This window comes from Triticum urartu, chromosome 4 (genome assembly GCF_003073215.2).
Source record: "Triticum urartu cultivar G1812 chromosome 4, Tu2.1, whole genome shotgun sequence".
Lineage (NCBI taxonomy): Eukaryota > Viridiplantae > Streptophyta > Magnoliopsida > Poales > Poaceae > Triticum > Triticum urartu.
The window spans coordinates 427641207-427660581 of record NC_053025.1 but is presented as its reverse complement, the minus strand read 5'-3'; positions in this window follow the sequence as shown (position 1 = coordinate 427660581).

Here is a 19375-nt window from a genome sequence, read left to right as displayed (position 1 = left end):
TGTTTTGTTTGATTCAGGAGCATCGCATTCATTCATGTCAGAAAATTTTGCATACTGCTACGTCTTGAGCTTGCGTTGGTTTTCCCTGAAGAGGAAGGGATGATGCAGCAGAGTAGCGTAAGTATTTCCCTCAGTTTTTGAGAACCAAGGTATCAATCCAGTAGGAGCCCACGCTCAAGTCCCTCGTACCTGCACAAAGCGATAGCTACTCGCAACCAACGCGATTAGGGATTGTCAAGCCCTTCACAGTCACTTACGAGAGTGAGATCTGATAGATATAATATTTTTGGTATTTTTGATATAAAGATGCAAAGTAAAAAGTAAAAGCAAAGTAAAAAAGCAAAACAATATTAAAGTGATGGAGATTGATATGATGAGAATAGACCCCGGGGCCACATGTTTCACTAGTGGCTTCTCTCAAGAGCATAAGTATTCTACGGTGGGTGAACAAATTACTGTTGAGCAATTGATAGAATTGAGCATAATTATGAGAATATCTAGGAATGATCATGTATATAGGCATCACTTCCGTGACAAGTAGATCGAAACGATTCTGCATCTACTACTATTACTCCACTCATCGACCGCTATCCAGCATGCATCTAGAGTATTAAGTTAAAAACAGAGTAACGCCTTAAGCAAGATGACATGATGTAGAGAAATAAATTCATGCAATATGAAATAAACCCCATCTTGTTATCCTCGATGGCAACGATACAATATGTGCCTTGCTGCCCCTTCTGTCACTGGGTAAGGACACCGCAAGATCGAACCCAAAGCTAAGCACTTCTCCCATGGCAAGAACTACCAATCTAGTTGGCCAAACCAAACGGATAATTCGAAGAGACTTGCAAAGATAACCAATCATACATAAAAAAATTCAGAGAAGATTCAAATATTATTCATAGATAGACTTGATCATAAACCCACAATTCATCGATCTCAACAAACACACCGCAAAAAGAAGATTACATCGAATAGATCTCCAGAAGAGAGGGGGAGAACTTTATATTGAGACTCAAAGAGAGAGAAGAAGCCATCTAGCTACTAACTATGGACCCGAAGGTCTGAGGTAAACTACTCACACTTCATCGGAGGGGCTAGGATGATGTAGAAGCCCTCCATGATGACGGCCCTCTTCCGGCGGAGCTCCGGAACAGGCCCCGAGATGGGATCTCATGGATACAGAAAGTTGCAGCGGTGGAATTAGGTTTTTGGCTCCTGCTCTGATCGTTTGGGGGTACGTGTGTATATATATAGGAGGAAGGAGTACGTCGGTGGAGCACCGAGGGGCCCACGAGGCAGGGGGCACGCCCTAGGGGGGGGGCGCCCCCACCCTCATGACCTCCTCTTTGATCCCTTGCAGTAGGGTCTAAGTCTCCTGGATCACGTTTGGTGAGAAAATCACGTTCCCGAAGATTTTATTCCGTTTGGACTCCGTTTGATATTCTGTTTATCCGAAACACTGAAATAGGCAAAAAACAACAATTCTGGGCTGGGCCTCCGGTTAATAGGTTAGTCACAAAAATAATATAAAAGTGGAAAATAAATCCCAATATTGTCCAAAACAGTAGATAATATAGCATGGAGCAATCAAAAATTATAGATACGTTGGAGACGTATCAGGCATCCCCAAGCTTAATTCTTGCTTGTCCTCGAGTAGGTAAATGATAAAAAGAGAATTTTTGATGCGGAGTGCTACTTGGCATAATTTCAATTTAGATCTTCTTAATTGTGGTATGAATATTCAGATTAGAAAGATTCCAGACAAAAGTTTATATTGACATATAAAATAATAATACTTCAAGCATACTAACAAAGCAATTATGTCTTCTCAACATAACATGGCCAAAGAAATTTATCCCTACAAAATCATATAGTATGGCTATGCTCCATCTTCCCCACACAAAGTATTTGCACAACCCCGATGACAAGCCAAGCAATTGTTTCATACTCTAATTTTTTCAAAACTTTTTCAATCTTCACGCAATACATGAGCGTGAGCCATGGATATAGCACTATAGGTGGAATAGAATGGTGGTTGTGGAGAAGACAAAAAGGAGAAGATAGTCTCACATCAACTAGGCGTATCAACGGGCTATGGAGATGCCCATCAATAGATATCAATGTGAGTGAGTAGGGATTCCATTCAACGGATGCACTAGAGCTATAAATGTATGAAAGCTCAACAAAAGAAACTAGTGGGTGTGCATCCAACTTGCTTGCTCATGAAGACCTAGGGAAATTTGAGGAAGCCCATCATTGGAATATACAAGCCAAGTTCCATAACATAAAATTCCCACTAGTATATGAAAGTGACAACATATGAGACTCTCTATATGAAGAACATGGTGCTACTTTGAAGCACAATATATGAGACTCGCTATATCATGGTGCTACTTTGAAGCACAAGTGTGGAAAAAAGGATAGTAGCATTGCCCCCTTTTTTTGGGCCTTCTTTTTTTTGGCCTTTCTCTTTTTTGGGACTATGCTCTATTGAATGATGATCATCACACTTCTATTTATTTACAACTCAATGATTACAACTCGATACTAAAACAAAGTATGACTCTATATGAATGCCTCCGGCTGTGTACCGGGATATGCAATGAATCAAGAGTGACAAGTATGAAAGAATTATGAAGGTGGCTTTGCCACAAGTACTATGTCAACTACATGATCATGCTAAGCAATATGACAATGATGGATGTGTCATGATGAACTAGATGGTGGAAAGTTGCATGGCAATATATCTCGGAATGGCTATGGAAATGCCATAATAGGTATGTATGGTGGCTGTTTTGAGGAAGGTATATGGTAGGTGTATGATACCGACGAAAGTTGCGCGGTATTAGAGAGGCTAGCAAGGGTGGAAGGGTGGGAGTGCGTATGATCCATGGACTCAACATTAGTCATAAAGAACTCATATACTTATTGCAAAAATCTAGAAGTTATGAAAGCAAAGTATTACGTGCATGCTCCTAGGGGGATAGATTGGTAGGAAAAGGCCATCGCTCGTCCCCGACCTCCACTCATAAGGAAGAGAATCAATAAATAAATCATGCTCCGACTTCATCACATAACGGTTCACCATACGTGCATGCTACAGGAATCACAAACTTCAACACAAATATTCTTTAAATTCACAACTACTCAACTAGCATGACTTTAATATTATCACCTCCATATCTCAAAACAATTATCATGCTTCAATCCTTTCTTAGTATTCAACACACTCAAAAGAAAGTTTCAGACATCTTGAATACCAAGCATATTATTATTAAGCAAATTACCATGCTATTAAGAGACTCTCAAATTAATTTAAGTGAAGCATGAGAGATCAATAGTTTCTTTAAAACGAATCCACCACTGTTCTCTAAATGATTTAAGTGAAGCGCATTGAGAAAAATTACCTAGCTCAAAATATATAAGTGAAGCACATAGAGCAAAATTATCTAGCTCAAAGGATATAAGTGAAGAACATAGAGCAAAATTACTACGCTCAAAAGATATAAATGAAGCACATAGAGTATTCTATCAAATTTTAATTCATGTATGGCTCTCTCAAAAGGTGTGTACAGCAAGAATGATTGTGGCATACTAACAAACAAAGACACACATAATACAAGACGCTCCAAGCAAAACACATATCATGTTGGTGAATAAAAATATAGCTCCAAGTAAATTACCGATGGAAGTGGACGAAAAGAGGGGATGCCTTCCAGGGCATCCCCAAGCTTTGACTTTTTGGTGTCCTTGGATTATCTTGGGGATGCCATGGGCATCCCCTAGCTTAGGCTCTTGCCACTCGTTGTTCCATGATCCATCAAAAGAATTCACCCAAAACTTGAAAACTTCACAACACAAAACTCAAAATAGAAAACTCGTGAGCTCCGTTAGCGAAAGAAAACAAAAGACCACTTCAAGGTACTGTAATGAACTCATTCTTTATTTATATTGGTGTTAAACCTACTGTATTCCAACTTCTCTATGGATTATAAGCTATTTTACTAGCCATAGATTCATCAAAATAAGCAAACAACACAAGAAAAACAGAATCTGTCAAAAACAGAACAGTCTGTAGTAATCTGTAGCTAGCGCAAGATCTGGAACCCCAAATATTCTAAAATAAATTGCTGGACGTGAGGAATTTATCTATTAATCATCTGAAAAAAGAATTAACTAAACAGCACTCTTAAAAAAAATGACAGCATTTCCCGTGAGTGCTAAAGTTTCTGTTTTTTACAGCAAGTTCAACAAGACTTTCCCCAAGTCTTCCCAACGGTTCTACTTGGCACAAACACTAATTAAACACAAAAAACACAACCAAAACAGAGGCTAAATAATTTATTTATTAATAAACAGGAGCAAAAATCAAGGAATAAAAATAAAATTGGGTTGCCTCCCAACAAGCGCTATCGTTTAACGCCCCTAGCTAGGCATAACAAGCAAGGATAGATCTAAGTGTTGCCATCTTTGGTAGGCAATCCATAAGTGGCTCTCATGATAGTTTCATATGGTAATTTTATTTTCTTTCTTGGAAAGTGTTCCATGCCCTTTTTGAATGGAAATTGAAATCTAATATTCCCTTCCTTCATATCAATAATCGCACCAACCGTTCTAAGGAAAGGTCTACCAAGAATAATAGGGCAAGAAGGATTGCAATCTATATCAAGAACAATGAAATCTATGGGCACATAATTCCTATTTGCAACAATAAGAACATCATTAATTCTTCCCATAGGTTTCTTAATAGTGGAATCTGCAAGATGCAAGTTTAGAGAGCAATCATCAAAATTACGGAAATCTAGTAAATCACACAAAGTCTTGGGAATAGTAGAGACACTAGCACCCAAATCACACAAAGCATAAAACTCATGATAGAGTTTCTAGGGATAGAAACTTTCAACTCAAGTTTTTCTTCATAAGATTGCATCAAGGCATCAACAATATGTTCGGTGAAGGCTTTATTTTGACTATAAGCATGTGGAGAATTTAGCATGGATTGCAACAAGGAAATACAATCAATCAAAGAGCATCTTTCATAATTAAATTCCTTGAAATCCAATATAGTGGGTTTAGCAACATCTAGATTTTTATTTCTTTCAATCCCACGTTCATCAATTTCATCATTAAGATCTAAATACTCCGAATTTTTAGAACGCCTTCTAGGTAAAGGAAGATCATATTCAGTTTCATCAAGATTCATATTGCAAAATAAATATTTAATTGGAGACACATCAATAACTTTTAGATCTCCGTCTTGATTTTCATAGGAATTGGAAGAACACGCTTTAATAAAGGCATTTTGGAAGCACGCACCCTAGCGGTTCTTTCTTTACACTCATCAATTGAAATTCTCATGGCTTTTAGAGACTCATTGATATCATGCTTAGGTGGGATAGATCTAAGTTTCAAAGCATCAACATCAAGATCAATTCTATCAACGTTCCTAGCCAAATCATCAATCTTAAGCAATTTTTCTTCAATCATAGCATTAAAATTCTTTTGCGAAGAAATAAATTCTTTAATATCAGATTCAAAATCAGAGGGCATCTTATTATAATTTCCATAAGAGTTGTTGTAGGAATTCCCATAATTATTAGAAGGATTACTAGGATATGGCCTAGGATTAAAATTCCCTCTATAAGCATTGTTACCAAAATTATTCCTACCAACAAAATTCACATCCATAGATTCATTGTTATTCTCAATCAAAGTAGACAAAGGCATATCATTAGGATCAGAAGAAACCCTCTTAGTAGCAAATAATTTCATAAGTTCATCCATCTTTCCACTCAACACATTAATTTCTTCTATCGCATGCACTTTTTTTATTAGAAGTTCTTTCAGTATGCCATTGAGAATAATTAACCATAATATTATCTAGGGGTTTAGTAGCATCTCCTAAAGTGATTTCCATAAAAGTGCCTCCCGCGGCCGAATCTAAAAGATTTCTAGAAGCAAAATTCAATTTGGCATAAAATTTTTGTATAATCATCCACAAATTCAAACCATGATTAGGGCAATTATGTATCATTAATTTCATTCTCTCCCAAGCTTGTGCAACATGTTCATGATCAAGTTGTTTAAAGTTCATTATACCGTTTCTAAGAGAGATGATTTTAGCGGGAGGAAAATACTTAGAGATAAAAGCATCTTTCACTTGTTCCATGAATCAATACTATTCTTAGGCAAAGACGAAAACCAAGCTTTAGCACGATCTCTAAGCTAAAAAGGAAATAGCTTCAATTTAACGACATCATTGTTGACATCTTTTTTATTTTGCATATCACATAAATCAACGAAGCTATTCAGATGAGTAGCGGCATCTTCGCTAGGAAGGCAGCGAATTGATCTTTCATAACAAGATTCAACAACGCAGTATTAATTTCACAAGATACAACATCGGTAAGAGGAGCAATCGGAGTGCTAAGGAAATCATTATTATTGGTATTGGTGAAGTCACACAATTTAGTAGTATCTTGAGCCATCGCGACAAACAAACAATCTAACACACGAGCAAACAAAAGCAAACGGGCAAAAAGAGGCAAATAGAGAGGGAGGATAGAGAGAGAGGGCGAATAAAACGACAAGGGTGAATTAGGGGGAGAGGAAAACGAGAGGCAAATGGCAAATAATGTAATGAGAGAGATAGGGATTGTGATGGGTACTTGGTATATTGACTTTTTGCGTAGACTCCCCGGCAACGGCGCCAGAAATCCTTCTTGCTACATCTTGAGCTTGTGTTGGTTTTCCCCGAAGAGGAAGGGATGATGCAGCAGAGTAGCGTAAGTATTTCCCTCAGTTTTTGAGAACCAAGGTATCAATCCAGTTGGAGCCCACGCTCAAGTCCCTCGTACCTGCACAAAGCGATAGCTACTCGTAACCAACGCGATTAGGGGTTGTCAAGCCCTTCACGGTCACTTACGAGAGTGAGATCTGATAGATATAATATTTTTGGTATTTTTGATATAAAGATGCAAAGTAAAAAGTAAAAGCAAAGTAAAAAAGCAAAACAATATTAAAGTGATGGAGATTGATATGATGAGAATAGACCCAGGGGCCATAGGTTTCACTAGTGGCTTCTCTCAAGAGCATAAGTATTCTACGGTGGGTGAACAAATTACTGTTGAGCAATTGATAGAATTGAGCATAATTATGAGATTATATAGGTATGATCATGTATATAGGAATCACGTCCGTGACAAGTAGATCGAAACGATTCTGCATCTACTACTATTACTCCACTCATCGGCCGCTATCCAGCATGCCTCTAGAGTATTAAGTTAAAAACAGAGTAACGCCTTAAGCAAGATGACATGATGTAGAGAGATAAATTCATGCAATATGAAATAAACCCCATCTTGTTATCCTCGATGGCAACGATACAATACGTGCCTTGCTGCCCCTTCTGTCACTGGGTAAGGACACCGCAAGATCGAACCCAAAGCTAAGCACTTCTCCCATGGAAAGAACTACCAATCTAGTTGGCCAAACCAAACAGATAATTCGAAGAGACTTGCAAAGATAACCAATCATACATAAAAGAATTCAGCGAAGATTCAAATATTATTCATAGATAGACTTGATCATAAACCCACAATTCATCGGTCTCAACAAACACACCGTAAAAAGAAGATTACATCGAATAGATCTCCACAAGAGAGGGGGAGAACTTTGTATTGATATTCAAAGAGAGAGAAGAAGCCATCTAGCTACTAATTATGGACCCGAAGGTCTAAGGTAAACTACTCACACTTCATTGGAGGGGCTAGGATGATGTAGAAGCCCTCCATGATGACGGCCCTCTTCCGGCGGAGCTCCGGAACAGGCCCCTAGATGGGATCTCGTGGATAAAGAAAGTTGCGGCGGTGGAATTAGGTTTTTGGCTCCTGTTCTGATCATTTGGGGGTACGTGTGTATATATAGGAGGAAGGAGTACGTCGGTGGAGCACCGAGGGGCCCATGAGGCAGGGGGCGCGCCCTAGGTGGGGAGGGGACCCACCCTCGTGACCTCCTCTTTGATCCCTTGCAGTAGGGTCCAAGTCTCTTGGATCACATTTGGTGAGAAAACACGTTCCCGAAGATTTTATTCCATTTGGACTCCGTTTGATATTCTGTTTATCCGAAACACTGAAATAGGCAAAAAACAACAATTCTGGGCTAGGCCTCCGGTTAATAGGTTAGTCCCAAAAATAATATAAAAGTGGAAAATAAAGCCCAATATAGTCCAAAACAGTAGATAATATAGCATGGAGCAATCAAAAATTATAGATACATTGGAGACGTATCACATACGCACACGACATTCTATGCGAGCCCATGAACACTCCGATTGTGGTACGCACCCCTGCAGGTCAGTGTCGAACTACCATGATTGGTTGCGACGTCCCCGTTGAAATCGAAGGGTTGGAATTTCATGTTCCTCCCATTATTCCGGAGGCTTCCAACATTGATCTCATTCTGGGAATGGAATGGTTGAAAGCACATACTGCCTCTATCGTTTGCGCCACCAAAGTCGTTCATCTCCTACATCCTTCCAATGATATAGTAAGCTGCCATGCTCAGATTGTTCAAAATGCCGAAGCACGGCTTTATGTCTTGAATGCGTTGACCGCAGCACCTCTTGAGGGAATTGAAAAGATTCCAGTTGTTCGTGACTTCCTAGACGTCTTTCCAGAAGAACTTCTAGGAATACCCCTTGCTCGGGCTGTCAAGTTTGTCATCGACTTGAAACCAGGCACTGTTCCTATCGCCAAACGACCCTACAATATGCCACCTCATGAGCTCCTTGAACTTAAGGAGGAAATTGACAAATCTCTTCACAAGGGTTTCATTCGTCCAAGTTGCTCCGATTGAGGAGCACCTTCTCTCTTCGTCAAGAAGAAGGACAGAACGAACCGTTTGGTCCAAGACTACCATCCTATCAACCAAACTACAATTCAGAACAAATATCCCCTTCCTCGGATCAATGATCTATATGATCAACTAGCTGGTTCATCAATATTCTCTAAACTCGACTTGAGGTTGGGTTACCACCAGATCCATGCTCGTGAAGACGATATTCCAAAGACCTCATTCATCACTCGTTATGGTTCTTACGAGTACACCGTCATGTGTTTTGGCTTGACCAATGCTCCAGCCACACTCTCCCGTCTGATGAACTACATATTCATGGATTACCTTGCCAAGTTCGTCGTAGTCCATCTGGATGATATCCTGGTATATTCAAAGAACAAAGAAGAACATGCTGAACATCTTCGACTTGTTCTAGAGAAGCTTCGAGAACATCAACTTTATGCCAAGTATTCTGATACGTCTCCATCATATCTATAATTTTTGATTGTTCCATGCCAATATTATACAACTTTAATATACTTTTGGCAACTTTTTATACTATTTTTGGGACTAACATATTGATCCAGTGCCTAGTGCCAGTTCCTGTTTGTTGCATGTTTTTTGTTTTGCAGAAAATCCATATCAAACAGAGTTCAAACAGGATAAAAACTTACGGATATTTTTTTCGGAATATATGTGATTTTTGGGAAGAAGAATCAACGCGAGACGATGCCCGAGGGGGCCATGAGGCAGGGGCGCGCACCACTGACCCTCATGGCCACCTCGTAAGGCGGTTAGTGCCCTTCTTTTGCTGCAAGAAAGCCAATATCTGGATACAAATCGTGTTAAAATTTCATCCCAATTGGAGTTACAGATGTCCGGGAATATGAGAAATGGTGAAAGGACAGAATCTGGAATGCAGAAACAGAGAGAGACAGAGAGACAGATCCAATCTCGGAGGGGCTCTCACCCCTCCGCCGCCATCGAAGCCATGGACCAGGGGGTAAACCCTTCTCCCATCAAGGGATAAGGTCATTGAAGAAGAAGAAGGGGGTCCATCTCCCCCTCTCTCCCGGTGGCGCCAGAATGCCGCCGGGGCCATCATCGTGTGACGACGATCTACACCAACACCTCCGCCATCTTCACCAACATCTTCATCACCTTCCCCCATCTATCTACAGCGGTCCACTCTCCCGCAACCCACTGTACCCTCTACTTGAACATGGCGCTTTATGCTTCATATTATTATCCAATGATGTGTTGCCATCCTATGATGTCTGAGTAGATTTTCGTTGTCCTATCGGTAATTGGTGAATTGCTATGATTGGTTTAATTTGCTTGTGGTTATGTTGCTGTCATTTGGTGCTCATCATATGAGCGCGCGCGTGGATCACACCATAGGGTTAGTTGTATGTTGATAGGACTATGTATTGGAGGGGAAGAGTGACATAAGCTTCAACCTAGCATAGAAATTGATGCATACGGGATTGAAGGGGGACCAATATATCTTAATGCTATGGTTGGGTTTTACCTTAATGAACATTAGTAGTTGCGGATGCTTGCTAATAGTTCCAATCATAAGTGCATAGAATTCCAAGTTAGGGATGACATTCTAGTAGTGGCCTCTCCCACATAAAACTTGCTATCGGTCTAGTAAAGTAGTCAATTTCTTAGGGACAATTTCGCAACTCCTACCACCACTTCTCCACACTCGCTATACTAACTTTATTGCTTATTTACGTAAAATAGCCCCTAGTTTTTATTTACATGCTCTTTATATTCTTGCAAACCTATATGTAGGATCGAAAGTATGTCTAGAGGGGGGGGGGTGATTAGACTACTTGACCAAATAAAAATCTAGCCTTTTCCCAATTTTAGTTATAGGCAGATTTTAGCAACTTCGCACAAGTTAACCAATCAACCTACACATGCAATTCTAAGAGTATAGCAGCGGAAAGTAAAACAATTGCATATGCAGGTAAAGGGATGACTTTGGAGTGTGCAAACATAATTGGAGACACGGAGATTTTTGGCATGGTTCCGATAGTTGGTGCTATCATACATCCACGTTGATGGAGACTTCAACCCACGAAGGGTAACGGTTGCGCGAGTCCACGGAGGGCTCCACCCACGAAGGGTCCACGAAGAAGCAACCTTGTCTATCCCACCATGGCCGTCGCCCACGAAGGACTTGCCTCACTTGGGTAGATCTTCACGAAGTAGGCGATCTCCTTGCCCTTAGAAACTCCTTGGTTCAACTCCACAATCTTGATTGAGGCTCCCAAGTGACACCTAACCAATCTAGGAGACACCACTCTCCAAGAGGTAACAAATGGTGTGTTGATGATGAACTCCTTGCTCTTGTGCTTCAAATGATAGTCTCCCCAACACTCAACTCTCTCTCATAGGATTTGGATTTGGTAGAAAGATGATTTGAGTGGAAAGCAACTTGGGGAAGGCTAGAGATCAAGATTTATGTGGTTGGAGTGGAATATCTTGACCTCAACACAAGTGTAGGTGGTTCTCTCTTAGAAAATGTATGTTGGAAGTGTAGGCATGTTCTGATGGCTCTCTCTATAAATGAAGAGTGGGTGGAGGGGTATAAATAGTCTTCACACAAAATCTAACCGTTACACACAAATCACCAAACTCGGTGGGACCGAATCATGAAACTCGGTCAGACCGATTTAGTTTAAAATGTGAACGTTAGGATTTTCGGTGGGACCGACATGTCAACTCGATGGGACCGATTTTGTTAGGGTTAGGGCATAACGTAATCTCGGTGAGACCGATTTTGGTAATGGACTAACAGAGAGTTGGTTAGGCAAACTCGATGGGACCGATTCGCTCATCTCGGTTGGACCGAAACGTTACGAAAGGGAAACAGAGAGTTTTCATTGTAATCTTGGTGGGACCGATCACTCATCTCGGTTTGACCGAAACGTTACGAAGGGAAACAGAGAGATTACAATCCCATCTCGATGAGACCAAGATCCCTATCGGTGAGACCAAAAAGTCTAGGGTTTCTCGCAGTGGCTATGTCAACTGAACGCGGTGGCGCCGGATAGAAAGTTTCGGTGGGGCCGAGTTTGACTTTTGGTTTGGGACATATGTGGATGTGAGAAAGTAGTTGAGGGCTTTTGGAGCATATCACTAAGAATTTTGAGCAAGAAATCCATTAGGCAACACCTCATCCCCTCTTAATAGTATTGGCTTTTCCTATGGACTCAATGTGATCTTGGATCACTTAAAATGAAAATATGTAGAGTCCTGAGCTTTGAGCTTGAGCCAATTCTTTGTCCTTAGAATTTTGAGGGATCCACTTTTCTCATCCATGCCATGCCAATCATTGAGCTTTCCTGAAATGTTTATCTTTAAGTAGCATTAGCTCAATGAGTTATATGTTTTTAGGAATTACCAAAACCACCCAGGGATAGTTGCACTTTCAATCTCCCCCTTTTTGGTAATTGATGACAACATATAGATCAAAGCTTCGACAAATGATAAATAAGATTGAAAGAACATCGTCGCTTTGAGAAGTATGTGATAAGCAAGAGCTCCCCCTAAATTTGTGCATTATTTAAAATTTGCTTTTTAATGCCAATGCACAATTGATTATGATCTTGGGTTACTCTTCCATGTCACATACATCTTGGTGGAGCGCTCAAAATGATAGAGATGAAAAGCATGCACTCATCTCCAAGCTAGTGAATGATCATATAGGATATAAGAGATGATATCATCCAACAAGCATTAAGGGTAGCATATGATCAAACACATGATCAACAAGTATCTCACACAAGCACTCAATAAAGAAGTTCAACCAAAATGGCAAGAGAGATAAAAAGAACGACACTCTGTCTCGAAGCCTATGATCTATACATCTTTTCTCCCCCTTTGGCAACAAGTTACCAAAAAGTTCAAAAATGCATAGTGCTAAACGACTCTCAGGCTTGATCTTCGAGAGGTGGTGTAGAGAGAACTCCAAGGACGAAGGCTTCCGATGAAGTAGTTGGAGCAGATGGAGTGGCTGCTGGAGGTGGCACTGGAGCTGTGGCTGCTGGTGCTGACACTGAAGCTCGAGCATCTGAGACTGGCACTGCAGCAGACCTTGGACCTCGTGGCACATGCTTGAAAGCATCAGTAGTTGATTTGCCCTTCTTCTCCTCCGCTTCCTCCTGAAGCTACTCAACTACAGTCTGAATCTTAGGCACCTTCAGATCAAGATCATAGAATTTTGTTTCCACAATCCTCTCCAGGCTCTCCTGATTCCGAGTCAGGGTGGCGAAGCCCTTCTCAATCCCAGTGTAGCTTGAATCAGATATCCAAGCTGATCTTGCTTGCTCTTCAGGAAAACATGAGATGCCTCTTCAGCAGTTGGCATCCATGCAGCTTTCTCTGCCCTTGCCTTCTCTCTGTTCTCATGTTCTTGCACAAATGATGGGTCTTCCTCAGTCATTATAACAATATTGTCTTCAAAATCAGGGTAGATGGGCAGGTGCTCCTTATCCAAAAGATACTTGCCTGTGCCCATCTTTGAGTTGATGAGCTCCTAAATTTGTGGGGAATACCCACAACTCCTCTTCTGATCAGCTGCTATCCTTTTGATAGTCTCCACAATCAGACTCATGACTTTGAATTTTTGAGGCACATCAAACAAATGTAGCAAGTTGATGGCATGTCCTCTGATCATCTTGTGATCACCTGACTTGGGTAGCAATTGAAGGAAATATGCCCTAGAGGCAATAATAAAGTTATTATTTATTTCCTTATTTCATGATAAATGTTTATTATTCATGCTAGAATTGTATTAGCCTGAAACATAATACATGCGTGAATACATAGACAAACATAGTGTCACTAGTATGCCTCTACTTGACTAGCTCATTGATCAAAGATGGTTAAGTTTCCTAACCATAGACATGAGTTGTTATTTGACCAATGGGATCACATCATTAGGAGAATGATGTGATTGACTTGACCCATTCCGTTAGCTTAGCACTTGATCGTTTGTTTACTGTTATTGCTTTCTTCATGACTTATACATGTTCTTATGACTATGAGATTATGCAACTCCCGAATACCAGAGGAACACTTTGTGTGCTACCAAACGTCACAATGTAACTGGGTGATTATAAAGGTGCTCTACAAGTGTCTCTAGTGGTACTTGTTGAGTGGCATAGATCAAGATTAGGATTTGTCACTCCGATTGTCGGAGAGGTATCTCTGGGCCCTCTCGGTAATACACATCACTATAAGCCTTGCAAGCATGATAACTAATGAGTTAGTTATAGGATGATGTATTACGGAACGAGTAAAGAGACTTGTCGGTAACGAGTTTGAACTAGGTATTGGGATACCGATGATTGAATCTCGGGCAAGTAACATACCGATGACAAATAGAATAACGTATAGTGTTGTGCGGTTTGACCGATAAAGATCTTTGTAGAATATGTAGGAACCAATATGAGCATGCAGGTTCTGCTATTGGTTATTGAGCGGAGACGTGTCTTGGTCATGTCTACATAGTTCTCGAACCCGTAGGGTCCGCATGCTTAAAGTTCTGTGACGATCGGTTTTATGAGTTTATATGTTTTGATGTACCGAAGGTAGTTCGGAGTCCCGGATTTGATCACGGACATGACGAGGAGTCTCGAAATGGTCAAGACATAAAGATTGATATATTGGAAGCCTACATTTGGACATCGGAATAGTTCCGGGTGAAATTGGGATTTTACTGGAGTACCGGAGGGGTTACCGGAACCCCCCGGGGACTAATGGGCCTTCTTGGGCCATAAGGGAAAGAGAGAGGGGCCGGCCTAGGGCAGGCAGCGCGCCCCCTTCCCCCTGTCCGAATTGGACTAGGAGAAGGTGGGGGGGCGCCCCCCTTTCCTTCTCTTTCTCTCCCTGCCTTTCCCCTTCCTAGTAGGAGTAGGAAAGGGGGGAATCCTACTCCTACTAGGAGGAGGATTCCTCCTCCTAGGCGTGCCAACAAGGGCCGGCCGGCCTCCCCCTTGCTCCTTTATATACTGGGGCATGGGGGCACCTCTAGACACACAAGTTGATCACAAAGATCTCTCCCAGCCGTGTGCGGTGCCCCCCTCCACCATAATCCACCTCGGTCATACTGTAGTGGTGTTTAGGCAAAGCCCTGCTGCAGTAACTTCATCAACATCGTCACCACGCTGTCGTGCCGACGAAACTCTTCCCCGAGCTCTACTGGATCGTGAGTTCATGGGACGTCACCGAGCTGAACGTGTGCTGAACGCGGAGGTGCCGTACGTTCGGTACTGAGGATCGGTCGATCGTGAAGATGTACGACTACAACCACGTTGTCATAACGCTTCTGCTTAACGGTCTACGAGGGTACGTGGAGAACACTCTCCCCTCTCGTTGCTATGCATCACCATAATCCTGTGTGTGCATAGGAAAATTTTGAAATTACTACGTTCCCCAATAGTGGCATCCAAGCCAGGTTTTATGCATAGATGTTATATGCATGAGTAGAACACAAGTGAGTTGTGGGCGATACAAGTCATACTGCTTACCAGCATGTCATACTTTGGTTCGGCGGTATTGTTGGATGAAGCGGCCCGGACCGGCATTACGCGTACAGAGGGAGTCCTGGATTAGGGGGTCCCCGGACAGCCGGACTATATCCTTTGGCCAAACTGTTGGACTATGAAGATACAAGATTGAAGACTTCGTCCCGTGTCCGGATGGGACTCTACTTGGCGTGGAAGGCAAGCTAGGCAATACAGATATGTATATCTCCTCCTTTGTAACTGACCTTGTGTAACCCTAGCCCCCTCCGGTGTCTATATAAATCAGAGGGTTTTAGTCCGTAGGACAACATACGATCATACCATAGGCTAGCTTCTAGGGTGTAGCCTCTCTGATCTCATGGTAGATCAATTCTTGTACTACTCATATTATCAAGAATAATCAAGCAAGACATAGGGTTTTACCTCCATCAAGAGGGCCCGAACCTGGGTAAAACATCGTGTCCCCTGCCTCCTGTTACCATCCGCCTTAGACTCACAGTTTGGGACCCCCTACCCGAGATCCGCCGGTTTTGACACCGACATTGGTGCTTTCATTGAGAGTTCCTCTGTGTCGTCGCCGTTAGGCTTGATGGCTCCTTTGATCATCGATAGCGATGCAGTCCAGGGTGAGACTTTTCTCCCAGGACAGATCTTTGTATTCGGCGGCTTCGCACTGCGGGTCAACTCGCTTGGCCATCTGGAGCAGATCGAGAGTTACGCCCCTGGCCATCAGGTCAGGTTTGGAAGCTTAAACTACACGACCGATATCCGCGGAGACTTGATCTTCGATGGATTAGAGCCCTTGCCTAGTGCGCCACACGGCCACGATGAGCATGATCTAGCTCTGCCATCGGACAGTGTCCAGGAGATCGCACCGGCAACCGCTCCGACCCTCAATTCGGAGCCAGCTGCGCCTTCCATGGGCGGGTGGATAGACCCCACCATGGAGGCCGCACTCTCATGGGCGATCGAGCCGAGTATCGACCTTACCCTTCATGAGAGCCGTGATGCCGAACTACCGGATTCCTCCCCGGCCATGGACTCCCAACCGCCTGCGCCCGTGCCTATCAAATCCGATTGGGCGCCGATCATGGAGTTTACCTTTGCGGATATCTTTCAGCACTCGCTCTTCGGCGACATACTAAACTCATTAAGGTCTCTCTCCTTGTCAGGAGAGTCCTGGCCGAAGTATGTCCGGCAGGATTGGGATGCGGATGACGTAGAAACTCGCCGCCCACCCACCACCCACTTAGTAGCCACTGTCGATGACTTAACCGACATGCTCCACTTCGACTTTGAAGACATCAACGGCATGGACGACGATGCGGGAGGCGAAGAGGAACCACTGCCCACCGGGCACTGGACAGCCACCTCATCATATGATATATACATGGTGGACACACCCAAAGACGGCAATGGCGATGAGACAGCGGAGGATGACCCCTCCAAAAAGCAACCCAAGCGCCGGCGTCAGCGGCGCCGCTCTAAGTCTCGCCAAAGCAAAAGCGGTGACCCTGGCACAGGAGATAATAGCACTCCGGACAGTGCCGAAGACGACAACAATCCCCTCCAGCAAGATTTAGGGCAGGAGGATGGAGAAGACAGCCCTCCAGAGAGAGCGGCAGATGGAGAGGCGGAGGATGATAATTACATGCCTCCCTCCGAAGACGAGGCAAGCCTCGACGATGACGAATTCGTCGTGCCTGAGGATCCCGTCGAACAAGAGAGCTTCAAGCGCCCGCTTATAGCCATGACAAATAGCCTTAAGAAAAAGCAATAGCAGCTTCAAGTTGATCAAGATTTGCTAGCTGACAGATGGACTGAAGTCCTCGCGGCCGAGGAATATAAACTCGAACGCCCCTCCAAGAGTTACCCAAAGCGTAGGTTGCTACCCCGACTGGAGGACGAAGAACTCAGACCTACATCTCCAGCATATGATGCGGCTGACCGGCCACCTCGTGGCCGCGACAAAGAGGCATTTCAGCCAAAAACCCAGCCCGCACCCCGACACCACTCAAATAAAAATTACAAGACATGGGGAAACATGCTAGATCTGTGAGACATATTGGAGGACAAAGCAAAACATGCAAGATCGATCTACAGATCACGAGGGTGCGCCACTATGCGAAACAATAACTGTCACGCCGGATACATTAAAAGTAAATACGGCCGGGCCGAACACAGTGGGCAAGACTCATTTGAGCTGCATCGTGATATAGCCCAGTACAGAGGCGCCGCACACCCCCTATGCTTCACAGACGAAGTAATGGATCACCAAATCCCAGAGGGTTTCAAACCCGTAAATATCGAATCATATGATGGCATAACAGATCCCGCGGTATGGATCGAGGATTTCCTCCTGCACATCCACATGGCCCGCGGTGATGATCTACACGCCATCAAATACCTCCCACTCAAGCTCAAAGGACCAGCTCGGCATTGGCTCAACAGCTTGCCAGCAGAGTCCATTGGCTGTTGGGAAGATCTGGAAGCCGCATTCCTCGACAACTTCCAGGGCACTTATGTGCGACCGCCGGATGCCGATGACTTGTGCCACATAATTCAGCATCCAGAGGAGTCGGCCAGGAAATTATGGACACGGTTCCTAACAAAGAAGAATCAAATCGTCGACTGTCCAGATGCAGAAGCCCTAGCAGCTTTTAAGCATAACATCCGCGACGAGTGGCTCGCCCGGCACCTTGGCTAGGAAAAGCCGAAATCTATGGCAGCCCTCACGACACTCATGACCCGCTTTTGTGCGGGAGAAGACAGCTGGCTGGCTCGCAGCAATAACATATCAAAGAACCATGGTACTTCGGATACCAAGGATGGCAATGGCAGGTCACGTCGCAACAAACATAAGCGCCGCATTAATAGCGACAATACCGAGGATACGGTAGTCAATGCCGGATTCAAAGGCTCTAAACCTGGTCAGCGGAAAAAGCCATTCAAAAGAAGCACTCCGGGCCCGTCCAGTTTGGATCGTATACTCGACTGCTCATGTCAAATACACGGCACCCCCGACAAGCCAGCCAACCACACCAACAGGGATTGTTGGGTGTTCAAGCAGGCCGGCAAGTTGAATACCAAAAACAAAGATAAGGGGTCACGTAGCGATGACGAGGAGGAGCCCCAGCAGCCGAACACCGGAGGATAGAAGAGGTTCCCCCCACAAGTGCGGACAGTGAACATGATATACGTATGCGTTGGAGCCAGTCGCCCCAAAGTTCAACCCATGGTCCTCTTGTCCGATCACCTTCGATCGCAGGGACCACCCCACTAGTATCCGTCATGGCGGATTCGCTGCACTGGTCCTAGACCCAATCATTGACAGATTTCACCTCACTCGAGTCCTTACGGATGGCGGCAGCAGCCTGAACCTACTTTACCAGGACACAGTGCGCAAAATGGGTATAGACCCCTCAAGGATCAAACCCACAAAAACAACCTTCAAAGGCGTCATACCAGGTGTAGAGGCCCATTGCACAGGCTCAGTCACACTGGAAGTGGTCTTCGGATCCCCGGATAACTTCCGAAGCGAAGAGTTAATCTTCGATATAGTCCCGTTCCGCAGTGGCTATCATGCACTGCTCGGGCGAACCGCATTTGCGAGATTCAATGCGGTACCGCATTATGCATACCTCAAGCTCAAGATGCCAGGACCTCGGGGGGTCATCACAGTTAATGGAAACACAAAGCGCTCTCTCTGCACGGAGGAGCACACTGCGGCCCTCGCAGCAGAAGCGCAAAGCAGCCTCTTAAGGCAATCCACTAGTTTGGTGATTAAGGACCCGGACACCTTCAAGTGCGCCCAGAGTAATCGGCAATAAGACCGCCTGGCACGTTCTGAGCTCGCATAGCAATGCGGCCCCCACCCCGGTCCCAGCCAAACGGCGAAATCCGTGCCACACGTACATAATTACGCATTAAAAATACCATGGGCACAGGTGGGGAGGGGGCACGACTACGGCACGCCCCAAGACGTGGCT